Raw genomic sequence first — 13,784 nt, 5'->3', positions numbered from 1 at the left:
CACTCTAATCATAGTGTTACACCATTGACACTAAGACATTACCATCCTCAATCTAATGATTGTCTCAGTGTTATCATTGGCACTAAGACATTACTATTCTCAATGTAATCATTGACACTAAGACATTACCATTCTCAATGTAATCATTGACACTAAGACATTACCATTCTCAATGTAATCATCGACACTAAGACATTACCATTCTCAATCTAATCATTGACACTAAAAAATTACCATTGACACTAAGACATTACCATTTTCAATATAATCATTGACACTAAGTCATTACCATTCCCAATCTAATCATTGACACTAAGTCATTACCATTCCCAATCTAATCATTGACACTAAGACCTTCCATTCTTAATCTAATCATTGACACTAAGACCTTCCATTCTTAATCTAATCATTGACACTAAGACCTTCCATTCTTAATCTAATCATTGACACTAAGTCATTACCATTCTCCATCTAATCATTGACACTAAGACATTACCATTCTCAATCTAATCATTGACACTAAGTCATTACCATTCTCAATGTAATCATCGACACTAAGACATTACCATTCTCAATCTAATCATCAACACTAAGACATTACCATTCCCAATCTAATCATTGACACTAAGACATTACCATTGACACTAAGGCATTACCATTCTCAATGTAATCATTGACACTAAGACATTACCATTCTCAATCTAATCATTGACACTAAAACATTACCATTCGCAATCTAATCATTGACACTAAGTCATTACCATTTCCAATCTAATCATTGACACTAAGACATTACCATTGACACTAAGGCATTACCATTCCCAATCTAATCATTGACACTAAGACATTACCATTGACACTAAGACATTACCATTCTCAATGTAATCATTGACACTAAGACATTACCATTCTCAATCTAATCATTGACACCTAATGTAATCATTGACACTAAAAAATTATCATTCTTCATCTAAAAATTGACATAACATTCTCAATGTAATCATTGACACTATGACATTACCATTCTCAAAGTAATCATTGACACTAAGACCTTCCATTCTTAATCTAATCATTGACACTAAGTCATTACCATTCTCAATCTAATCAATGAGGTTAAGATGTTTCCATTCTCAATCTAATCATTGACACTAAGACATTACCATTTTCAATCTAATCATTGACATAACATTCTCAATGTAATCAATGACACTAAGACATTACCATTCTCAATGTAATCATTGACACTAAGACATTACCATTCTCAATGTAATCATCGACAGTAAGACATTACCATTTTCAATCTAATCATTGACACTAAAAAATTACCATTGACACTAAGACATTACCATTTTCAATATAATCATTGACACTAAGACATTGCTATTCTCAATGTAATCATTGACACTAAGACATTACCATTCTCAATCTAACTATTTGTACCGTCTTGAATGGTGTGAATGTTGATTGAATGGTATAAGGGCCTCTTCTGGCCTTGATGTTGTGTTCTTGTATTCTTAATCAAACACATCACATATTATGGATAAAATAATTACAAACTCCTCTCTGGCAGACAAATATTTATTACATCAAATAATAGTTCATAAAGTAGGCAATCTCAGCCATAAAATATCATCACGAATTATTTCACATCAAATACAAACTACATCCATAGAAAAAGCTCCAATTAGGTACTCATATTATTTAATCCAATTTCATAAAACAGAGACACCTACGTCTCTTGATACATTATGGCGCTAACTTACTAAAAAAACGTGGTCATGTGATCAAAAATGGTACCTCTTTGCTCGACAATGTGTAAGACCCATTTTCACGTCAACTGAAATCATCTCGTGCATCTCACTCTAATCATAGTGTTACACCATTGACACTAAGACATTACCATCCTCAATCTAATGATTGTCTCAGTGTTATCATTGGCACTAAGACATTACTATTCTCAATGTAATCATTGACACTAAGACATTACCATTCTCAATGTAATCATTGACACTAAGACATTACCATTCTCAATGTAATCATCGACACTAAGACATTACCATTCTCAATCTAATCATTGACACTAAAAAATTACCATTGACACTAAGACATTACCATTTTCAATATAATCATTGACACTAAGTCATTACCATTCCCAATCTAATCATTGACACTAAGTCATTACCATTCCCAATCTAATCATTGACACTAAGACCTTCCATTCTTAATCTAATCATTGACACTAAGACCTTCCATTCTTAATCTAATCATTGACACTAAGACCTTCCATTCTTAATCTAATCATTGACACTAAGTCATTACCATTCTCCATCTAATCATTGACACTAAGACATTACCATTCTCAATCTAATCATTGACACTAAGTCATTACCATTCTCAATGTAATCATCGACACTAAGACATTACCATTCTCAATCTAATCATCAACACTAAGACATTACCATTCCCAATCTAATCATTGACACTAAGACATTACCATTGACACTAAGGCATTACCATTCTCAATGTAATCATTGACACTAAGACATTACCATTCTCAATCTAATCATTGACACTAAAACATTACCATTCGCAATCTAATCATTGACACTAAGTCATTACCATTTCCAATCTAATCATTGACACTAAGACATTACCATTGACACTAAGGCATTACCATTCCCAATCTAATCATTGACACTAAGACATTACCATTGACACTAAGACATTACCATTCTCAATGTAATCATTGACACTAAGACATTACCATTCTCAATCTAATCATTGACACCTAATGTAATCATTGACACTAAAAAATTATCATTCTTCATCTAAAAATTGACATAACATTCTCAATGTAATCATTGACACTATGACATTACCATTCTCAAAGTAATCATTGACACTAAGACCTTCCATTCTTAATCTAATCATTGACACTAAGTCATTACCATTCTCAATCTAATCAATGAGGTTAAGATGTTTCCATTCTCAATCTAATCATTGACACTAAGACATTACCATTTTCAATCTAATCATTGACATAACATTCTCAATGTAATCAATGACACTAAGACATTACCATTCTCAATGTAATCATTGACACTAAGACATTACCATTCTCAATGTAATCATCGACAGTAAGACATTACCATTTTCAATCTAATCATTGACACTAAAAAATTACCATTGACACTAAGACATTACCATTTTCAATATAATCATTGACACTAAGACATTGCTATTCTCAATGTAATCATTGACACTAAGACATTACCATTCTCAATCTAACTATTTGTACCGTCTTGAATGGTGTGAATGTTGATTGAATGGTATAAGGGCCTCTTCTGGCCTTGATGTTGTGTTCTTGTATTCTTAATCAAACACATCACATATTATGGATAAAATAATTACAAACTCCTCTCTGGCAGACAAATATTTATTACATCAAATAATAGTTCATAAAGTAGGCAATCTCAGCCATAAAATATCATCACGAATTATTTCACATCAAATACAAACTACATCCATAGAAAAAGCTCCAATTAGGTACTCATATTATTTAATCCAATTTCATAAAACAGAGACACCTACGTCTCTTGATACATTATGGCGCTAACTTACTAAAAAAACGTGGTCATGTGATCAAAAATGGTACCTCTTTGCTCGACAATGTGTAAGACCCATTTTCACGTCAACTGAAATCATCTCGTGCATCTCACTCTAATCATAGTGTTACACCATTGACACTAAGACATTACCATCCTCAATCTAATGATTGTCTCAGTGTTATCATTGGCACTAAGACATTACTATTCTCAATGTAATCATTGACACTAAGACATTACCATTATCAATCTAATCAATAACACTAAGACATTACCATTCTCACTGTTATCATTGACACTAAGACATTACCATTCTCACTGTTATCATTGACACTAAGACATTACCATTCTCACTGTTATCATTGACACTAAGACATTAACATTCTCAATCTAATCATTAACACTAAGACATTACCATTCTCCATCTAGACAAAATTTACATGGTCACAGTTTAAAAGTGAGTAAAGCAACAAACAACAATTAAATTTAAGAATCTATATTCATTACCCAGCTCAAATACAAACAGATGCTTAGATAATAATAAATAATTAATAATATAAATAAAAAATTAGTATAAAAAATATCAATAGTGCAACAACTTGTATTTTTTTTTTTTTTTTTGCATTTGCACAGTAACAGAACTGGTATAGAAAAATACAAAAGACATAAATGTGTGAGCCACCGCTGGGCCAAAGTAAAAACACAGCATATTTGTATTTTTTTAAGCATTGTTCACCCCAGCAGCAGTAAATCTCTACATGGCAAAATAACAAAGCAAAATTTGAGTAATGGTTTAATAATAATAATGATGCTGAAGATAAAAGATGAGTGCAGTGTTTTCATAAACCCTATTACAACCTACTTTCCTCTATGGCAAAAAGGTGCCCGAGTTAATCTTTATAGTGCTTACAGGGGCACCCCTTTGAACTGTCATAGACAATTTATTTCCCGTTCTACAATGCTAAATTTCAGCACATGGAAAGCTTAATGTCTAATTAGAAAAATAAATGTGAAGGTGGTTCTGTATCACACACAGTACCAGAGTGGCAAGGAATTAACTGCAACATGGCAAAATTATCCAAGCCATAGCTGTCTGCGCCAATAGCTGCAAAGCCAGCTGCTGGAGATGTGGGAATTGTTGCATTGAACAGAACACCATCAAAAGCTCCAAGTGCATTTGTACCCTAAAAAATAAAAATAATTACATCTTATTTATATACCACAGCTTTAATCATTAAAAGATTCCTTCCAAAAAGTTTCAAAGAGAAATGTTTAGGATTCTGAGCAACATAGAGTAAGCTTGGTTTTTTTAAGTATCATTCTAATTCATTTTATATAATGTTTTCTCAAGCTCAGTTTACTAACAGAAAGTATTTTAATAGGTTAGTTTTAAAATTGCAGGAGATAATAAGAACAGTTTCATTACATTTTTGGTTCTCTGCAGTGACAATGGACAAAAATATTCACAATGAAAAGCCAATTTCATTCAAGGAATAATTATGTTGGACTAAGTTCAACTCTAATTGTCTTTTTCAACAGTTCTATGTACATAAAAGTTTTGGGAATTCATCTATCAACATGTGACATAATGTCATAAACTGTTCTAATAATTTTTTTCATGACATAAGAGATGGCAGATTATATAAAGGTTATCTGTTTCTGTGGCCTACGGTTAACAAGGGTGTCATGTGGCCAGCACAATGACAAACCGCCTCTACTTTTCCCCAACTAATGTCAGGTACTTATTAGAGCTGTGTGGACTCAGAGGCGCCCAAAAATCCAGAAATTAAAAATCCCAGTCTTCACCAGGATTTGTACCCATGACCCACGGTTTGGAAGCCAAGCGCTTTACCACTTAACCACTGCACCTCCATTTAAATTTTTTTTTTGTGATTTTTTTCTCAAAAATTGTATACCTTCAAAGTCATCAAGATAAGGCAGAGGAAATGGTTGGGAGGGAGGGGGTCAGAATATGATCCTTTTTGTCCAGTAGATATAATGGTCAGTTTGTAGACTTCATCAAGCCCTAACTTGAGAACTGCTTGGTCAGACACAAACTGTGAAAGATGGAATGTGATAATTTGAATATAAATATATGAATACAATATTAAAGTGCTGACTTATTTATTACTAAAGCATCTCCAGATTTTCTTTTGCTAAGTCTTTCTTTTAACCAACTGGTGTGGCACAGCAGTAGGCTCTTTTTTTTTTCATTGCAAGTCTATGGTTATTTTTTTAAAATCTTTTTGTCTACCAACACTCTTTAAACTATTTCCCAGGTGGATTCCCTACTTTAAATTTCTGTCTGTTAACATTTCAGCAAAGGTACAAGATATGAATACATTGCTTATGTCCTAAGAATGTTCTGCATTAGACACTTTAGGCCTGCTCTGCTACTCTATCACCTAAATAAATTAAGTTATGCTTCTTTTCCTTGGTCTTTGTTTCACTGCCAAGTTTGATACGTAATACAAAAAGAGTCAAAGGAATTCATCAGATTAATTTAATATTTAAAAATAGAATTGACTCACCATTAGCTGTCCCAATGAATGAACCATAATGTCAGGTTGACCATTAACCCTATCTTACTGTACCAGACATTCATGCTTGTTAGTTTAGCCTAAAGATAACAATGGTAGTGATATTTAGCTGCAAACATTTTGGTAAATTTATATAACTGGTAATAAATTATTGTTAAAACAAAAGAAAGTCCATAGAAAAGAGATACAAATAAAACATAAAACAGTCTAATTTAAAACTAAATAAAATGATTAATTAACACATTCTTTTTAAGACTGGATGGCTGCCTGGTTGTGCAGTATGCACACTGGATTATCTTTCACAATGGTGGGAAGCGTGGTCGAGAGGCCAAGTGCGCTTGAACTTGGCTTGGCTTGGCTACCTAGAAGGGGGCTCGAGGTTCGACACCCGACTCGGGCAGAAATGTGTTTACTGAGCGCCCAAAGGCAGCACGGAAAACCAACTCCTAGATACCCCCTCCCCCCCCCACCGGTCCACAAATGAGATTGGACCAAAAAGCGCTCTGAGCATGCTATAAGCATGAAAGTAGCGCTATATAAAAGCTATAATAATAATAATAATGGTGCCAGGTTCATATTCTGCCAGCTGACATCAAACTTTTGAATTCATTTGTCAGTAATTATATTTTCTTTTTTTTTTTTTTAAATACAAGCCTCATGCAATAGCAGTCTTTAACTTTTTCTTTATTGTTATAAATTATTTTAAGCAGAAGAATCTAATGAAATATACTTACAAAACTTCCTTTAAGATTTCAAGTTAAAAGTTGTGGGTGAACATCATCCCAGGGTATACCAGGACCTATACAGATAGAGTGGTCATGAGTCTGAAATACAAATAAAGTGATTGTGTCTGAAAAACTTTTTTCTTTTATTAATCAGAGTTAATATGTCATCTAGGTATGTCAAATAGATAAGTTTTCCAACCTGTAGGTATGTCTGACAGATATGTCATAAAGAGTCTTACAGTCTAGTAATGTAACATGCTGACAAATTTTTTCTTTAGAATCTTAAGGGGAGGGGAGGGAGGTAAGAAGAGTGCTTTTAAGAAATTATTACTCACTATGGTTTCAATTACAATGGTCAGGTCAGTTCATCAGGGCTGATCAATCCAACATAAGATCCACTATTTGGTAATTTACCTACGCCACTGTCATGCTTTAAATATTTCCAGCCAATAGAAGTAAATTGAGTTGTATGTGCTGAGAAAGGAAGACAAAAAAATGTTTGTAAAATGTTTCACATATCTTAGTTGTTCCTTCAGAGTTGAAGATAATTTACTTCCTAGTCCTAACTTCCAGCAGGATGACAGCAGGCAGGGTATTAACCCAGGACCATCGAGAAGTCCAAACAATATACCACACGACCAGGCAGCTAGCCTGTATGTATTATAAGTGTGATTCAATATGTTATAAATTTATATTTTATATATGTTATAAGTGTGATTCAATATGTTATAAATCTATATTTTATATATGTTATAAGTGTGATTCAATTTGTTTAAAACTACAAAATTTTTTTTTTTAGGTTTATTGTTTTTGACAGTCAAAATAGTGGTTTACATTTTTTCCCCACCATTTAAGAATTCCGATTACAATATAAAATTTAAAAAAATAGAAAAAAAAACACATACACATATACAAAAGATTTGTAAAAAGCCTTGGCAGTCACATCAAACATTTTTTCAAAACCAACAACATGCACACACAAAACACAAAACACACACACTGGTCATTTTAGCCATAAGAGATGTACCTGTTACCAGATGTACCAGTAAGGTTGATTGGCTGTATTGTTAAACATTAAAAGCAAACCATTATCCATACAGATCTAGTTTCACTACAGAAAAGATTGTTTTTCTTGGTATCCAAATTCTTATATATAAGATTTCTATAATGTGTCTTCTTTCTACTATAACATGCTCAGTACACTTTTATTGTATAAATTCGGTAAGGCTTATATAATTTGGCTCTAAATGAAAGATTTACCTGCTTTCATTATGAAGGGAGGGAGGGGGGGGAGCAAACATTATAGTTGTCTGACCAAGGTTCTAATGCAGTCATAAGACCATATCTAGTATGACAGTCGACAGTAGAAACTTGCAATTAGATTCCAAGCAATAGTTCTACAAGTATATAGTGAATGTAGCACATAAATTATAATTTCCAAAATCTAAACATAATTTTTTATTGCACAAAGTTATCCAGCTAGAGCTAAATTTTAAAGTAAGAGGCAATTCACAGTTGGAAACATATGAAAATATAAAGTAAAAATATTAATGTCCATCATGCATCAGGTTTAATTACAAAATGAGGATACTGAACACTTCAAGAACTTTAAATATTTCCTTTTCCACAACCAAGGTAACCAATCGAGCCTAGTAGGAAGCGTGGTCAAGAGGCCAACTACGCTTGAACTTGGCTTAGCTTGGCTGCCTATGAAGGGGGCAAGAGTTGAGTTGTGCTTACTGAGTGCTTTAAGGCAGTTAGAAAACCTACTCCCACTGGTCCACAAATGAGATTGGACCATAGTGCTCTGAGCATGCTATAAGCTTCATGCTATATGAAAGCCATAATTTATTTATATAGTAAATATTTAGGGTTAGAAACATGCTTACAATTCAAGTAGATTTCCTTATTGAATGACACTACAAAATGTAATCATGTATAATCTGGATATTCTTCTTTGTTTTTATTATTCATTAACTTCAACAGACCTACTTTTTTTTCAGTGTCAGAGCAGAAGCACCAACAGATGGTTCATTTTTTTTTTCTTTTTAAAAAAAAAAAGACTCACAACATAGCAAGTTAACTGCTTTACTATCGAAGTTATTGGAATTAAATCGATATCTATTTAGGTGAATAGATAGTTCCAGACAGGATGCATGCCATAGTTTTACTTCTTCTAGACTTAATCTTTATTTCAATTTATCAGACAATAGTTACCCAGATAACGATCCTGACTGCCAGGTCGTGCAGTTTGCGCGCTGGACTGTCAATCGGATTTACCGAGGGCCTCTGGTTCAAACCCTGCCTTCTCCCATCCCCCATCACCCTGCGGGAGGTTTGGACTAGGAAGTAAACTATCTTCAACTCTGAAGGGACATCCGAAACATGTAAAACAATTTACAAACATTCCAAAGATAAATACATGTTAAATTAGTTATAACTTATGAAGACATATAGCTATTGACATAGTTTTGATTTAAATTTGAGGGTAAAATGTAAAAACAAAAAAACCTTCATTAAAATTATAAGAAATATATAGTTGTATATTCTATAGCCCCATTTTCTAAAAGATCAATAGCAAATATTCTTTTTTTATGCTTTGTTTAAGCCTGCTTAGCATACTTTATAAAAGTGCATAACTTGACTATAGTAAGTATTGCTTATAATATTAGCCTTTTCTTGCATCAAAGTAAATCAGAAATATTATTTTAAAATCAATTGTTGATTTAACATAATCATCAATTTAGTGGCTCAGAAAAGAAAAAATGTCTGAAAAAATGATTATAATTTTTAGAATAGTTGCGGATTAAAATGTAATAAGAATGCCTTTTAAAACTTGCAATCTATAGGGCTTGCTAATAAAAATACCAAAGAGTGGAGATCTATCACAATGTGAGAAATGGCGAGGCATCACTTTGCTGTCAGTACCAAGCAAGATTTTTAGCAGAATCCTACTAAACAGAATAAAGGGAGCATGTGATGAACACCTAAGGGAAGAACAGGCCGGATTCAGAAAAGGGAGATCTTGTGCTGACCAAATAGCTACACTCAGGATAATTGTAGAACAATGTGTCGAATGGCAATCTCCTCTCTATGCAACTTTTGTTGACTTTGAAAAAGCTTTTGATAGTGTCGACAGAGAATCTATTTGGACTGTAATGAGACATTATGGGATCCCAATAAAATAATAACCATAATCAAGAACCTTTATGATGGTTTCACCTGCCAAGTAACCCACTGTGGCAAGCTGTCAGAGGAATTTCCAGTCACAACAGGAGTCAAACAGGGATGTCTTCTTTCACCACTCCTGTTCCTTCTAGTACTGGATTGGGTCACAAAAGAAGCCTACTCTAACGCAGGGAAAGGAATCCAATGGACTCTCACACAAAAGCTGGAAGATCTGGAATTCGCTGATGACATAGCCCTATTATCACACAGACTACAGGATATGCAAGAAAAGGTCACAGCTTTAAGCGAAGTAGGAAAAAGAGTAGGCCTCAAAATAAACCACCAAAAAACTAAAGTACTTAAAGTAAACAATAAACAAAGTGGAGACATAGTATTGAATTCTCAGACAATAGACCAAGTAGAAAATTTTATATACCTTGGGAGTGTAGTCAGTATATCAGGTGGAACAGATGAAGACATTAAACGCCGTATAAATCTAGCATGTCAGACATTTACACAGCTAAAACCAACCTGGAAATCTCCTTACATCTCAAACAAGACTAAACTAAGAATCTTTAACTCTAATGTCAAGGCTGTCCTACTGTATGGTTCTGAAACATGGAGAACAACTGAAGCCACAACAAAAAAAATACAGACCTTCATCAACAGATGCCTGAGAAATATCCTAAAAATACACTGGTATGACAAAGTAGAAAACACCAAACTGTGGGAGATGAGTGGACAGAAAAATATAGAAGTGCAGATCTTAGAGAGGAAGTGGAGATGGATTGGTCACACCCTTAGAAAAGATACCAGCAACAGAGCTAGGCAGGCCTTAGAGTGGAACCCCCAGGGAACAAGACTCAGAGGAAGACCAAAATGAACATGGCGACGCAGTGTACTTGAAGAAGCAGAGAAGACCGGGAAGAGCTGGGACACCATCAAAAAGCTAGCAAGAGACCGTGGAGAGTGGCGTGTTTTTGTCGAGGCCCTATGTTCCATAAGGAACTCAAAGGAGTGATGATGATGATGAATCTATAGGGCAGATGATGTAAATGTCATCTGTTTCAGTGGCCTACAGTTATAAAGGTATCATGATATGGCCAGCACAATGATAAACCTTCTTTACTTCCCCAACTAATGTCATTAGAATTGCATGGACTTGAGGCACTCTAAGATCCTGAAATTCAAAAACAATCTTCACCAAGATTTGAACCTGAAAACTCTAGCTTAAAGCAGTTGCACTTAACCACTTAGCAAGTCCCCCCCCCCCCCCATTAAAAAATCAAATGTTCCATTATGAATCAGCACATCATCATTTGCAGAGAGAATTGCTGCCAATCTTTTGACTATACAGGATATAGCTAGCTTAAGTACAATAGAGATAACTTTATTCAAGAATTTTTAACTTTGGCTGAATGTGCATTGTGACAAGCTAATTCAGGAACTGGCTTATACTGTAACATTTATTTAAATATTTTAGACTAAAATTACAACTATTATACACTAAAATAAAATGTTATTTCATTCACTATGTCATTATGTTATGGAGTGTTTACCCTGGCCCAGCATCCTCCTCCTTTTGCAGCATTACATGTACTGTAATCTTCAGGGGCCCAAAGACTTTTTCCAGTGATGTAAGCCTCCAGAGAATCATATGTCCTTGGATAATGGCAGCTGTGAACAGAATCACTTTTGCATAACACTTTCCAAAATGTACAAACTATTTAAATATATTAATATATGCCTTTATTCTAAAAACAACCTCATAATAATATACTTATTCTTTTAAAAGTTTCATAGAATTTATTACATGCTAGATATCCTTATATGTTCACCTAGATGTCTACAAGCTAGCAGAGCTGTTTGTTAGAAAGTTGATTAGGTCTTTCCAAACTCAGCCACTTTCAAAACTTAATAAATAGTGAACAATACACAAGTTACACCTAAAATAAAAATGCCAACAAAAGAGCTATTCAGGCTTTAGATGGGAACCCACAGGCACAAGGCACAGAGGAAGACCAAAAAGAACAGGACAACACAATCTTTATATCTTCTAGATTACAGGCATTACTTCAAAAGAGAATATAATTATGTCCTATGCATTTCATGATCAATCTAGTCATGCATGTTAATAAGTTACTTCAACTCTACTAAGTCATTGGTTTTCCTGGCCGATTGAGGCATCCCATTCCCCCTCTCTAATGGCATTAGGGAAAATTGAAAATAATTATGTGGTGTTGTCTTTTTATCTGTTTCTATCTCATCATCACTAGTTTTGGGGAGTAAAAAACTTAACCAACATACCCAATAGCATAAACAGATTTAGCTCATTTTTTTTAAAAATCTTTTAAGATGTCATGAGCAATATCCCATCCTCTATCATGTGCTAGAATTAAAATATTTTTAAAAGCCATTTAAATCCCAAGCTCGGGTGAAAAAGGAGGAGGGTTTGGCGTGGGGCTAGCGACCCCACCCTGTAAAACCACTATTGCTATAGAAACGGCAAACTCGACACACCAGGTGGGAGGAGGCTTCAGACATTGCCAGTGACAGATCTTTATGGAGACAGCTTGCCGCCCAATGCGCCGAACGGCTCGAGAGGACCTAAGTCTAAAGTAAGTTTAAATCTAATGCATTTCTCAAAGTCTGCAAATAGAGAGATAACAAAGATGTCTGGTAAATGTTGTATGCAGGCCTTCTAACAGAACTAATAATTTCAAAAACAAAAATGATTTGGAAAATATGACCCTAAATATACAATCTGTTGAATTTCAATAATCTATTTATTTATGAACCATCTGGTTTATTATATATTCAAAAAATATTTTGATATGTTTAAAAGCTATAGAAGATTGTCCTTATGATCACTTGAGAAAAAATGTCAATATACATTAAAAGTTAGAATACTTTTTATATCATTTCTACAATGATTCACTATAGAATAAGTGATGCCTTTTGATGACAAGAAACTAATCTTTAACTCTTGGACAACTATCAGATACATCCAATATGATCTGGTAAAAACAAAGATCTTCACTTTTTCCAAAAATATACAAGTATTATTATACAGTATGTCTTATAAAGATAGTATAGTATAAAATGTAGACAATTACCTTTATAATAAGTACCAAGATAAGTTAGGAATGCAGTATTTTCCGTGGCTGTGCACCCCCAGCTGAGACCTACATATTTATATAATCAACACTATAGCCTCTCTCATTCCATATCTGATGAAGATAAATTAAAATTAGTTGTTAGATTTATACAAAGTCCCTGTGGGGCTGAGGGGCATACACCAGTTGGCTACCTTTCAAGGGGGCTGGATTTAGAATTCCAGTAAGCACCACACATTTTCATAAATTTTCAATTTAGATTTGGCTTGAGCTATGTTGCAGAAAGGGTTAAGTAAGGGTTGGAAACAGCATGGAAATCTTCTCAGAAATACTGCTTCTCCCCACATGTTCCCCAAAGAGCTTAAACTGAGCACTGAGCAAGCTTTATGTTATGATAAACCAAAGAAAAATAATAAATAAATAAACATCTAAATTTCATTCAACAGAAAAGTAAAATCTAGACAGTCAACTGTTAATTAAGGCTAGTAGAAACTAGAACAAATATATTTGTTTTGTAGAGTTCATTTTCAAGAATGTTTTTTTTTTATGTTGCTATCTTGACTAAGGCTAACTCATTTGACACAGAGGGCATTTCAAACCCAAGCAAAGGGGCATAGCACTTGTAATACA

General features: G+C 33.9%; 1 long non-coding RNA gene across 1 annotated transcript; it reads right to left on the bottom strand.

The window, feature by feature from the left end:
- Positions 1–3,422: 3,422 nt before the first annotated feature.
- LOC129928332 (uncharacterized) lies at positions 3,423–9,158 on the bottom strand. Its single transcript, XR_008779940.1, has 6 exons — positions 9,088–9,158; positions 7,206–7,344; positions 6,880–6,969; positions 6,137–6,225; positions 5,522–5,662; positions 3,423–4,789 (listed from the first exon to the last, which is right to left on the bottom strand). It is a non-coding gene; the product is annotated as an uncharacterized LOC129928332 (long non-coding RNA).
- Between the last annotated feature and the right edge of the window lie 4,626 nt (positions 9,159–13,784).

Source organism: Biomphalaria glabrata, chromosome 9, assembly GCF_947242115.1.
Source record: "Biomphalaria glabrata chromosome 9, xgBioGlab47.1, whole genome shotgun sequence".
In the NCBI taxonomy this organism is placed as follows: Eukaryota; Metazoa; Mollusca; class Gastropoda; family Planorbidae; genus Biomphalaria; species Biomphalaria glabrata.
Note: the sequence above shows the minus strand (reverse complement) of the source record. Positions and strands in the feature narration are given on the sequence as shown.